At 39.3% G+C, this 12,250-nt stretch overlaps 1 protein-coding gene across 7 annotated transcripts in view; it reads right to left on the minus strand.

Moving 5' to 3' along the window:
• Window positions 1–12,250, minus strand: part of PPFIA2 (PTPRF interacting protein alpha 2) — a 642,070-nt gene that overhangs the window by 40,119 nt on the left and 589,701 nt on the right. The gene's annotated exons all lie outside the window — the stretch shown is intronic.

Below are 12,250 nucleotides of genomic sequence, written 5' to 3' on the forward strand. Positions count from 1 at the left end.
GCTGACAACACCTCATAAGAAAGGAAATTTAAAGTGATAATATTGATTTTGCTTCCTTGTCCTTTATTGTTGCAGTCTACGTGGTTCAGAGATCCCCCAACAACGCTTCTTTGCCTTAGTAGCTCTTCACATAGGGATCTTGAAAAACTGTGGCACAATGAAGCAGAGATAAAGGTGAGAGAATGACCCTGTTTTTTCAAGAAATAAACTTGGGGTTCCCAAATCATGAAGGGTCAGATTCTGTTACTTGTGCTCCTACTGAATATCCTCTTATTCTGTAAATTACTCCATTGTAATCAATGGAGTAACACTTTCAGATAGATGCTATTCAGTGAGTGAGCGTTTCAGAATCTGGCTCTAGTAGAAGGGGAGAAAGATTGATTAAGACCTGCATACCTCTTTGTCTTGATAATCTAATTTTTTATTTGAATCAAGTTATCTAGCAGTGAAAAACACAAAGTACTTATGTCACCGTCCTTTCCAAATTTCTATGGAACTGTTTAATTTCTTAAATGACAACTTTCAGGTACAATGCAAGTTTTTTAGATACCCAAAAGTCAGAGTTTATAGGTGAAATCAGCTGCTTAAATACCTAAATTCCCTAAATTATTTTGCATCCAGAAGAAGAGTCCATTTTTGAAAATCTGGCCTTACAACTGTTTCAGGTTTCTGTATTTCTCCGATAGCTATAGATAACACCATTGACATCTGACAACTCTTTTCAACCAAAATCAACCTCTCAGCACACACACTATCCTCTGCTACAGGGAGTTTTGCAGTTGCTTGTAGGAAACTGGTTATATAAATGCCACTTGCTATCCAAGTCCTTTTCTTGAATCCCAGATAGGCCAAGGAGACCTGGGGAGCTGGGCCAAGGAGCCCAAAACTACCAGTAAAAAAGTCAGTTAACTGCTTGGTGCATAAGGATGGCGTTTACTCTCTGTGGGTGGCTGGTGGAAGTGAGGGTTTCCTGCTCCAATTTTCCAGAGAGGGTGGAGTGCAACACTGTTGTTGCACAGGTTCTACCCCATAACTGGAGTATGAGAACACTCAACCACCCCTCTCCCCATCATCAGTGTGAGCTTCCTCAGTGCTCAGCGGTATGTGAGTTGGGGGTAACCTCAGTCTAGGAGGCAAATTTGTGCTTGTTAGATCTCTTTTTAAACCCATGGTTGAACTCTGGAATTGAAGTGCCAGGAAAAGAGACATGATCTTTAGGCCCCAGAGCCCCTTTACAATGTCTTTCCCATGAACAACTCACTTCCTCCACCCTGGAATGTCAGAGAAAGTATTGAGCATGTTCAGTATATCTCTGGTGTGATTCCCATGAGCTCAGTTGCCATACGGTAATCAGACCGGAGTCAGGTTCGGGCTCTCAGTTTAGCATTATGCTGCTGCTTCTGAGGGAGATATTCTCCCCTGGAGTAGCGAAGAGCCTCTATAGTTGCCTGGTCAGTCAGACTTGTGGCGGTACTTATGGGAGAGCAGCTCTGGATATTGCTTTTGGCTGAACAGAACAGTCCAAAATCTGAATTTCTTATACTCCTGGCTACGGCTATCAGTGACATCACACATAATCCTGAGGTTCTTGGAAGGCACAGCAGGGGAGGGAGGAAAATGATTATAAATAATTTTAGTTGTAATTTTAAAATCTATTATTCAGTCAAATATTGTATTAAGGTGAAATTTACCCTTGGGCAGAGTGCCAGCACAAGACCAAAGCCTCACTTAATGATTTGGGATCTTAAAGAAATCTTTATTTATTTATTTATTTAGAAGGATTGAAATTTATATTTAAAAGCTCAGATAATAATTTCCTTTTCCTTTATAGTTTTGCCTAAAACTCATGAAATGCAAATTTTATTTAAGTTGAATTTCCCCTTTTTTTTAAAAAAAACCCTGTGGTTTAAATATGTATGATTTTATATTATATAATATGAAATTATAAACTATGTCACTTAGGCTGTCTACAGGGTTCGAACCGTGGATCTGCAGAACTAAAAGCAAAGCCTCTATTACTCCATATAAAAGCAGCAATTTCTTAGGTGATAGCTGTAGTAGATTCTTATCCTCTTATATGAATCAGCCACTGGAGGGGGACAAAGATCCACACTTTGTTAGAATGGGTTACAAAAATGAGTATGATGCAAATTAATTAATAAACTATGTATAATTTTGATAAAAAGTAAATATAATTTTTATATGGAGACATACTATTTCATAAAACTAGAAGGGACCTTGAAAGGTCATTGAGTCCAGTCCCCTGCCTCCACAGCAGGACCAAGCACTGTCCCTGACAGATTTTTGCCCTAGATCCCTGAATGGCCCCCTTAAGGATTGAACGAACAACCCTGGGTTTAAAAGGCCAATGCGCAAACCACTGAGCTATCCCTCCCCCTGTAATAATATAGGTAATATAACTAAAATAGCAACTTCCAGTATTTATGAATAATATGACTCTTCTGCAGTGATTGTAGGTATGCAGCAAATTTTCAAACCAAAATTCCTTGGCTATTTCAAAGTCAAGTTTAAAAAAAAACAAAATCAAGATCTTAGAAACAAGATTGTGTTATATAAGAGGTCACAGTAGCTGATGGCTTTATAATCTCTGAATCTATTAAAGCGGTTTTCACTTGAGAATACATTAGTTTATTTTACAGTATAAACTTCTTGCAAAAAGAATCAGATAATTTTCCAATGAATCTGTAATTTTTCATTACAACGTGGAAATGGCTAAAATTGTGTGCAATTTTCCTACCACCAGGGGAATAAGAGCTATAAACCAGTTCACATAAATTTAGATGCCATTTTGGGAGAAAAATGTATACACTACACTTCATCAAAGTAGTTTATGAGGCCATGAAGTTATTCTAAGCAAAACCCACAAATTAGTGACTGAGAGGAAGGGGCCCGTGGCTCCAGAGGGTAGCCTACTGATGGCTCCGCAGATGGATAGAGAGGCCCCCGGTTACAGGAAGCTACAACTGCAGCTGCCTCCTCCCTGCCTAGTTAAGCAACTGATCATTAGGGGAGGAACAGTGAATGTGCTCAGCTGCATTAATAACAGCCTCAGACTGTTTCCCTCTGCTGGGGCTTACAGTTGGTGGGGAGAAATGTTGTGTTCCCCTCCCTAATCTGAAAGGTGGGGAGGAGCTGGCAGATGTCAGAGAAAGCACTATATACCGTTACACTATGTCACTTGTTTGTATCTTTAGGCAGATACAGGACTTTCCTTGCTTTCCTATCTAATTTTTGACAACATGTGCAACCAATATGGTAAGGAGAATTGATACTAATTAGACTTTACTGTAAGAGGTAGTTTGCATATAATATTATCTAAAAGGGTTTGCAAGCACTGGAATGATTACAAAATGAATTAATATTTTTAGATATTATTATTTAAGAATAAAATCCCCTTTATTTAAGACACTGTGGGAGTAACTGTAATATGAATGTAGGACTGGAAGGGACCTTGATAGGTCATCTAATCCAGTCCTCTGCACTGAGGAAGGACTAAGTATTAGGGACCATCGCTGACAAGAGTTTGTCTAACCTGCTCTTAAAAACCTCCAATGACAGAGATTCCCACAACCTCCCTAGATAATTTGTTCCTGTGCTTAATGAGCCTTATAGTTAGGTAGTTTTTCCTAGTATCTAACCTATATCTCCCTGCTACAATTTATGCCCATTACTTTCTGTCTTCAGTGGATAAGGAGAACAATTTATCACACTCCTCTTGATAACATCCTTTTATGTACTTGAAGATTGTTATCATGTCCCCTCTTGGTCTTCTCTTCTTCAGACTAAACAAACCCAGTTTTTTCAATCTTTCCTTGTAGGTCATGTTTTCTAGGCCTTTAACCCATGTTTGTTGCTCTCCTTTGGACTTTCTCAAATTTGTCCACATCTTTCCCAAAGGACACAGTACGCCAGTTGAGGCTTATCAATGCTGAGTAGAGTGGAATAATTACTTCTCATGTCTTGCTTACAACACCCCTACTAATACATCACAGAAAGACATTTGTTGTTTTGAAACAGTATTACACTGCTGACTCATCTTTAATTTGTGATTCTCTACAACCCCCACATCACTTTCTGCAATACTCCTTCCTAGACAGTCATTTCCCATTTTGTATTTGTGCAGCTGATTATTCCTTCCTAAGTGTAGTTCTTTGCATTTGTCCTTATTGCATTTCATCCTATGTATTTCAGACCATTTTGACATTTTGTCAAGATAATTTTGAATTCTAATCCTGTCCTCCAAAACTCTTCCAACTCTTCCCAGTTGGTATGGTCCACAAATTTTATAAGTGTACTCTCTATGCCATTATCTAAATAATTTATTATTGCGTCATTAACTATCTTCTACTGTGCTAGATAGGCAGGGCTGGCTCCAGCATTTCTGCTGCCCCAAGCAGCAAAAAAAAAAAAAAAAGAAGAAGCCGCGATTGGCGGCGGCAGTTCAGTGGAAGGTCCTTTGCTCCTAGAGGGAGTGAGGGACCTGCCGCCCCCCGAATTGCTGCAGGTGCCACCCCTCTCCCTTGGCCGCCCCAAGCACCTGCTTGTTAAGCTGGTGCCTGGAGCCGGCCCTGTAGATAGGTGTTGCAAGCTAAGGAAATTATATGAAAGTGGACTTTAGTTAGCCTCTGTCCAAAGCTAGGGTGACTCTTCTGTTAATCTAACATTTTAGAAAGAAGACATGATACAACTGGGTATCCTCACTATTGTTGCAATTAGAGAGGGGCACAGTCAGGTGTATCTGGGCTGGCTGGCACAGAATGGTGGTGACATAGAAGTGCAGGCTACCTCCAGCATTGACTTCTCTTCCCTAATCCAAGGAAACTACTTCACAGGGGCACTATTGTACTGGGCTGTTCTCCCCATCCTGATCCTCCCCAGAGCCCCATGGGACTGTTTAGCATATGACTATGCTAACACACTCAACATTATTATACTAGGGTTGCCATTCAGCACTTTGAAACTCCTCTGAAGGGAGCAGTGGCCAGAGTGGACAATATAGGAACTTTGCTGTCAGGGGAGAAATAAAACCCAAGAGATCAGCGCTGACTATGAATGTTCAGGACAACCTGAGATTTAGGGCAGTGTTTTTCAACCTGTGGTCCATGGAGGGGGTCCACAAAAGGCTGTTGTTACCATAGAATAGTGGTTTTCAACCTGTGGTCCATGGAGGGGGTCCACAAAAGGCTGTTGTTACCATAGAATAGTGGTTTTCAACCTGTGGTCTACAATCTCCTGGGGGTCAGCAGACTAAGTCTAAGATTTCCAAAGGGGTCCATAATTCCATTTAAAAATTTTTAGGAACCAAAAATGAAAAAAAGGTTGAGAATCACTGATTTAGGGGTTTATAATTCATGGAGTTTCTTGGCCACTAAATGCATAGGTGATTTTCGAACCCTGTATCACCTGCTGCCAACTGTTCATTGTGTAACAGTAAATGAATGTTATTTAAAAATGAATGACTAAGGAGAGTCCACTCATTGACCTCTCTGTAGGCAAATATTAAAATCTGGATTAAAAACGAAATCTCTAGCTTGATCTTGTTTATAACTGTCACAAAAGTGAGGCTCACCTAATGAGGTGAACAATAAATAGCTGCTCAAGATGACTGACACCTAAATTCAAAGTTCAGGGACTATAATACAAAATCTAAACACTTCCATGATGAAACTTGAATTTCAACACACAACTCCGTACTTCTGTAAAACAGTAGTACGATTAGATAGTTCCAGCTGATTTCACATGTGGAGTTCTCAGTAATGCCAATTATAATGGCTCTTAATTAAAATTCAATAGCAAATGTGAGGCAAGTTCATAATGAGGCATGTTTAAACAAGACGTAACAACATTTTAATAGTACGGTACTAGTAGTTCTCACTTAGAAACGCTGGCTTGTAGACAGAAAAGCTAATTCCCATGAAATGTCATGCATAAAAGTTTTCTAATAAAGATATTGTCTGCAAGTCAAAATGTTTTGTTGAAGACAAAATGCAACAGATTCCCTTTATTATTATTATTATTTCCTTTATTATTATTTAACACTGAGTAATGTAAATGGAATTGTTAATTATTGTATTCTTTTAAGTAGAAATATTGTCCAAATTACAACAAGCCTTTATACATATTAGATTTCTGTAAATTAAGATAGATAGAAGATGCTATTCAATGAGAGCAACTTGAGGACTTCAAACCAAGGTGTAAACACAATTGATTCTCCATGGAAAAATAATATTCAAATAAATGAAACAGACAAATGTCCAGGAACTAGTGTCTTGGATTCAAAGCCCTTTGGAATCAGGCAAGAATCTTTCCATTGAACGTAGGGCTTTGGCAGAAGGAATTTTTCATTTCTCTGTATTGGTATTTTTTAGCCACTATAGATTTAAAAGGAACTAGAAGCAAACTTGCCATTGCCATATACTTTTGACTTAATCTCTTTTAAAAGGGTCTATATGTATTTTAAATACAATCCTTAATTAAAAATTAAGTTACTTCTTCAAACTCTTGCCCCTTGGCTGACCCTGACTTTAAATAATGCAGTCATCTTTTCTATGTATGTGCATATATGCATATATGCATATATATATGTATTACTTTGTATAATAGGTGGACTGGGAATGGTGGGCAAGGTTAATTCTTCATGTCTTTGCAAAACTTTTTCCAGTTAACTTTAAAAGAGTTTTCAGGGGAGAATGATTGAAATATTGAAACAAGTAAATGTAAGTAATGATTCAAGCAATAAATAAAAAGTGTTTAAAAACAAAGGGCAAGGGAAGTTTTATTATTCATTTAATATGAGCATAGGTAACATAGTTATGAACAGCATTTTTAAACATTGCTGTAACTGCTGTATATTAGTGCATGTTCTGCAAGCAGAAGAGCTTTATTGCTTTTCTGAAAGCATACATTATGCGAACAGAGGCATATTCTGGAATGCTGAATAGCCATAAAAAATACAGCTCATAACTTTAAATTAGAGCAGCAGAGAATTACTATTAAAAATATAATCAAAACAATAATGAACCAAATAGACTTGCCAAATAGATGACCTTGCAATCTAGTATAAAGTTTACTAGATATTATTAGAGACCCTTGGAGCTTACAGGTTAATTAAATTTTATTAAATCAGGTTTTGTACCAGCATTTCATAGTAATACATTTTAAATTAAAATAGTAACTCCTGTCCTCTACAAGTTTATTTCTGGTCTTCCAATCTTAAAAAAAAAGCCATAGTCCAGACATATTTAAGAGTCTGTGTACTCTGCATAGAATTTTCTTTTATAAGCTCCATAAATAGTTTGTTTCAGGAAAAACAAAAAACAACATGTTCAATTGATCCAAGAGGAGGAGATGAGGATTTTAAAACTGAAATCAGGAGATCCAATTAAAACAAATGTCCATACTTTTAAAACAAATGAATTGGTGAAAAAGAAAAAGAAAAATAAGCATGAAATTATATAAGCATAAAATGAAAATATTGTTGTTCTATATACAGAGTATGTAGACCCAACGAGCCAATCTATTTTTAAAATGGACTGGCATTATCCCCAGGGTAGACTCATAAGAGTGAGGGCTTCAGGATCAAGTCCTGAATTTAATAAAATGAGAAATATTGTGCATTCAATTATTATAAAGTTTTAGAATACCCTGAACATTTGGTTTGGGGTTAGTTCTCTGCATAGGTCTGGTTATATAATTGAAAAGGGAAAAGAAAAAAAGAAAAGAAAACATGGTGCTGAAAATGAACATGTTCAGCAGCCAATGTGATTTAACTTACCCAGATATGCTTTTCATGAGATGAAGAGAGATGGATGGAAAAGAAAAGCACACAAACATTAATGAATATATGTCAATCCATTAAAAAAAATCATGATAGATAAAATAATAGCACAATCACAAATAAGGCAAATCTCACTAGGAAACAGACCTTCCACTAAGTTATTTAAAAAGATATATGCCCCTGTAACAAATAAATTTGTTAGTCTCTAAGGTGCCACAAGTACTCCTGTTCTTTATGCCCCTGTGTGGATTTTTAAACCGAGATAATAGCAGTTATAATTAAATTGGCATCTGTTACTTATTAGAAACCTCTTAGCACAACAGACCTACAATAAATGTTAGAGCCAGAAGGTCTGACAACACAACACATGTTGGATACTATTCACAAACAAATGCAAGTTGTCCCAGCTTTCATCATTCATAACCTTTTGTGCAATGGAATGTTATGTATATTTTGATTAGTGTTTTTTCACACAAACGCATTTAGATACAAACAATGTGGATTTAGCCACTAAGCAAATTACCACAGAAGAATCTCCAGCCACACACACAGAAAATACACAGCAAAGTGTGAACCAGGATTTGCTTTCTTGCCTATTACATCAAAAAAACAAAACAAAAAAAAACCCAACCCAAAATAAAATGGTCTAAGTTGTGTTTTCTGAAACATTACAGGAAATGTCAGCATCACTTAGGGCTGGATTCTGCTATCCTTACTCATGCTGAGTAGTACGTAACTCTGTGACTAGTCTGATTGGTGTGAGATGAGTTGTCATAGTGATTTAAGCAGCTTTGCATTCTATGTAAGGTGTTATTCCATGTAAGGATAGCAGCATCTGGCCCCTTACTGAGGTTATGGAATTTTACTTCCAGTTCATAATGAGAATATATATAAGAGCATGCTGAGTTATGTATGGTTGTAAAACAGCTACGAGTCTCCAAAAAACATGGACAGAGAAATATCACTAAAAGGACTGTGCACCAATCACACCATACATTTGAGCTTATTTTCCTGTTGACACAAGTGTGTAAAGTTACACAGACTCAAAGGCGAGCTCATAAAAATAGTTTCTGGATGAATGACATTGCCCACTAGCCAATAACCCTGCTAAACATGCAGAAAACCCACGTGCTACCAACATAATTTCCAAAGGTGTCTATTGCAGAGCCAAGATGCCACCATTGGTAATATAATTTCCCCAGCGTACCATCTGTATCTTATGATTGTCATTCAGTAAAGAAAGAGAGAACCCATGTCCCATATGTGACGTTACACTTCATAATGTTTTACGGAAATATGTTTATGAGTGTGAATATCATGTAACTGGAATATGCTTTGTGCAAAAGGTCTCTTTTAAGGTATCATTACAAAGCTTATGACCTACTGAATATGTTCATCCTATTTGTATGCATGTACCATCCTTGTATCTGAAACTAGAAATATGAAGTATAACTCTGAGGTCCTATTGTAACTATGCAAAGTGTGGGCCATTAATGGTGGTTTAGAATCTTGATGGCTTCCATTGACTAGGACAATTGGTTGTAAATGGTTTATTTACCTGCAACCCTTCCTGTGTTCCTGTGAGCTAGTCCAGGAAGAATGGAGGCTGGGGTCTCATAGGACATGTGAACATGTCACCTGATACTGGAATCCATCTTAAATTTGGTACTTTTCCATTTAGAAGAAGGAGTGGAGACCCAGAAAGACAAAAGATTCCCGCCTTGTGCCAAAGCTGTAAAAGGGGGTGGAACAGGACAAAGGGCGCTGCCAGTCATGAGAAAACCTCTAGTTTCCACCTAAGATGTCTGCTGAAACTAACAAGAACTGTACCAGAGGAAAAGATTGGGCCCAGACTAGGAAGGAGTTTAGTCTGTGAAAAAAGCTTATTGGAACATCTCTGAGGATGAGATTTTACCTGTAATCATTTTCTTAATGTATTAGGCTTAGACTTGCATGTTTTTGCTTGGTGACTTACTTTGTTCTGTCTGTTATTAATTGAAACCGCTTAAATCCTACTTTTAATTCTTAATAAAATTACTTTTGTTTATTATTGAACCCAGAGTAAGTGATTAATACCTGGGGGAGCAAACAGCTATGCATATCTCTCTATCAGTGTTATAGAGGGCAAACAATTTATGAGTTTACCCTGTATAAGCTTTGTACAGGGTAAAACAAATTTATTTGGGGTTTGGATCCCATTGGGTCTGGATGCTGGAGTCAGGTAACCTGCAGAGCTGTTTTCACTTAAAGCCTGCAGCTTTGGGGGCGTGAACCAGACCTGGGTCTGTGTTGCAGCAGGCTAGCCTGTCTGGCTCAACAAGGTAGGGTTCTGGAAGTTCCAAGATGGCAGGGAAAACGGGCTCAGAGGTAATCTCAGCACATCAGGTGACAGTCCCAAGGGGGTCCCTGTGACCGAACCCATCACAACAAGCCTGAATAACATCTACACAATCTTACAATACTGTATTTCATGGGGAGCTGGAGATGAGATCCAGACAAAACACACAGTAGTTGGTAGGGGGGAAGAGGCCAAGAAATAAAGTTTTTGTTTCAAGTGTGTGTGTGTGGGGGGTGGGGGGCGGGGGGGGGGGGTGAAGAGAGAGGATGGGCAAGAGAAGGAGAAAAATGGGAAGAAAGTGGGAGTAAATGACAAAAGGGTGAGGTACGGAGAGTTTTGGGGCAAGAGGACAGACAGATAGGGAGGATGAAGAAAGTGGGTAAAAGAAATAGAGAAATAAATACATATTTGTACAATTCCTAAATTAATGGACCCACCATTAGACTTGAAAGTAGAGTCATGAAGTGTAACATTTGGGAGAAGATTCTCTGCATTGCTCTACTCTGTGGGGACTGACCTTAAAGCTCTAGCTGGAGATAACTCTACTGTGGTGGAGTTCCCAGCATCCAAAAGCCAGCATAGCGCATTCCCTATGATATGGGAGGCTAGATGACTGTCAGGCTGCTCTAACCTGCCCCCTGAACCAGAAAGAGAATAAGGGAAGATAAATTGGCTTCCTCATGGCATCCCACTCTACAGAAACTCTGGGTCCTTAAATTTTAGCTCTCTAATTTTCCTAAGAAAACTTTTTATCCCCATTTTAATGAAGGAAGACAAGGACCTTCCTTGATCATATTTCAGCTTGTTGGAAATAATATCTAATATTTCTTTTTTTGGCGGGAGGGGAGTTTCCTGCTGTCTTTCGTCTCTTTCTCCCTTATTCCCGTAGTCTCCCATCCTATGAAGGGACTGACATGGCAGGACTTTTGTGTCTGTACGGTGTCCCGTTGATGGCAGAATCAGGATTTAAGGCACAGTTGGATCCACGAGTACACACTTACATCCATGAGGGTCCTTCCACTGAAGTCACTGGGATGCTGCATGAGTGTTTGCCCTACCAGCATAGATCAGATTGCAGGGTTGAGGCCTTGTTTTGCTTTTCTTACTTGTGTCTAGCTCAGAAATTGCTGTTAGTTGAGGTATGCCTCCTTATACTGTATAGGGAGAAAGGATTCAAACATTTGGCAAGAGGGATCTCTGTGTCCCTCTGTTTATTTTTCACAAACCCTGTATTCAAAAGGAAACAGTTTTCCATAAGTAGGAAGAATGAAATTATGTACTGCTTTCATTGGAATTTGAAAGAAATATAGAACCCGACTGCCTTCCCCTCCCACCGCGCTCTGAGTGGACTCAGCTGCAGCGGGCAGATCCTGGGTGCTTCGCTGCTGAGCGGGGAGTAACTCTGGCAGGCACTAGAGTGCTGGGACTGGTACACACTTGGGGGGGGGGGGACAATAACCCTGCATGTCCCTCTCCCTAGTCTCTGCATGAGGCTGGCCCCACCAACACCCACTGCACCCCATTTTCCTGCCACCCACTGCTTTGCGCCCTGGGCGGCTGCTCCGCTCATCCTGCCCTGGTTACAGCTCTGCACTCTGGGTACATCTACACGGCAATTAAAAAATCCACGGCCGTCCTGTCCCAGCTGACTCAGGCTCACGGGCTCAGGCGAAGGGGCCGTTTAATTGTGATGTAGACATTCGGGCTAAAACTGGAGCCCAAGCTGTAGGACCCTGTGAGGTGGGAGAGGTCCCAGAGCTTGGGCTGCAGCCCACCCTGAACTTCTACATTGCAATTAAACAGACTCTGAGCCCAAGCCCCGTGATCCTGAGTCAGCTGGCTTGGGCCAGCTGTGGGGTTTTAATTGTAGTGTAGACATTCTCTTGACACATTTCCCAGACCTGAAGAGGAGCTCTGTGTAAGTTCGAAAGCTTGTCCCTGTAACCAACAAAAGTTGGTCCAACAAAAAATATTACCTCAACCACCTTCTCTCTTTAATATCATTATATTTGTAAGTGTACAGTATTTTAATGAAAGCAAATACTATTTTGGGTACAGGAAAGAGATGGTCCCCCCAATATCTAATTTAGCATCACATATTAATAATATTAAGG

This window comes from Chrysemys picta, chromosome 1 (genome assembly GCF_011386835.1).
Source record: "Chrysemys picta bellii isolate R12L10 chromosome 1, ASM1138683v2, whole genome shotgun sequence".
Classification (NCBI taxonomy): domain Eukaryota; kingdom Metazoa; phylum Chordata; order Testudines; family Emydidae; genus Chrysemys; species Chrysemys picta.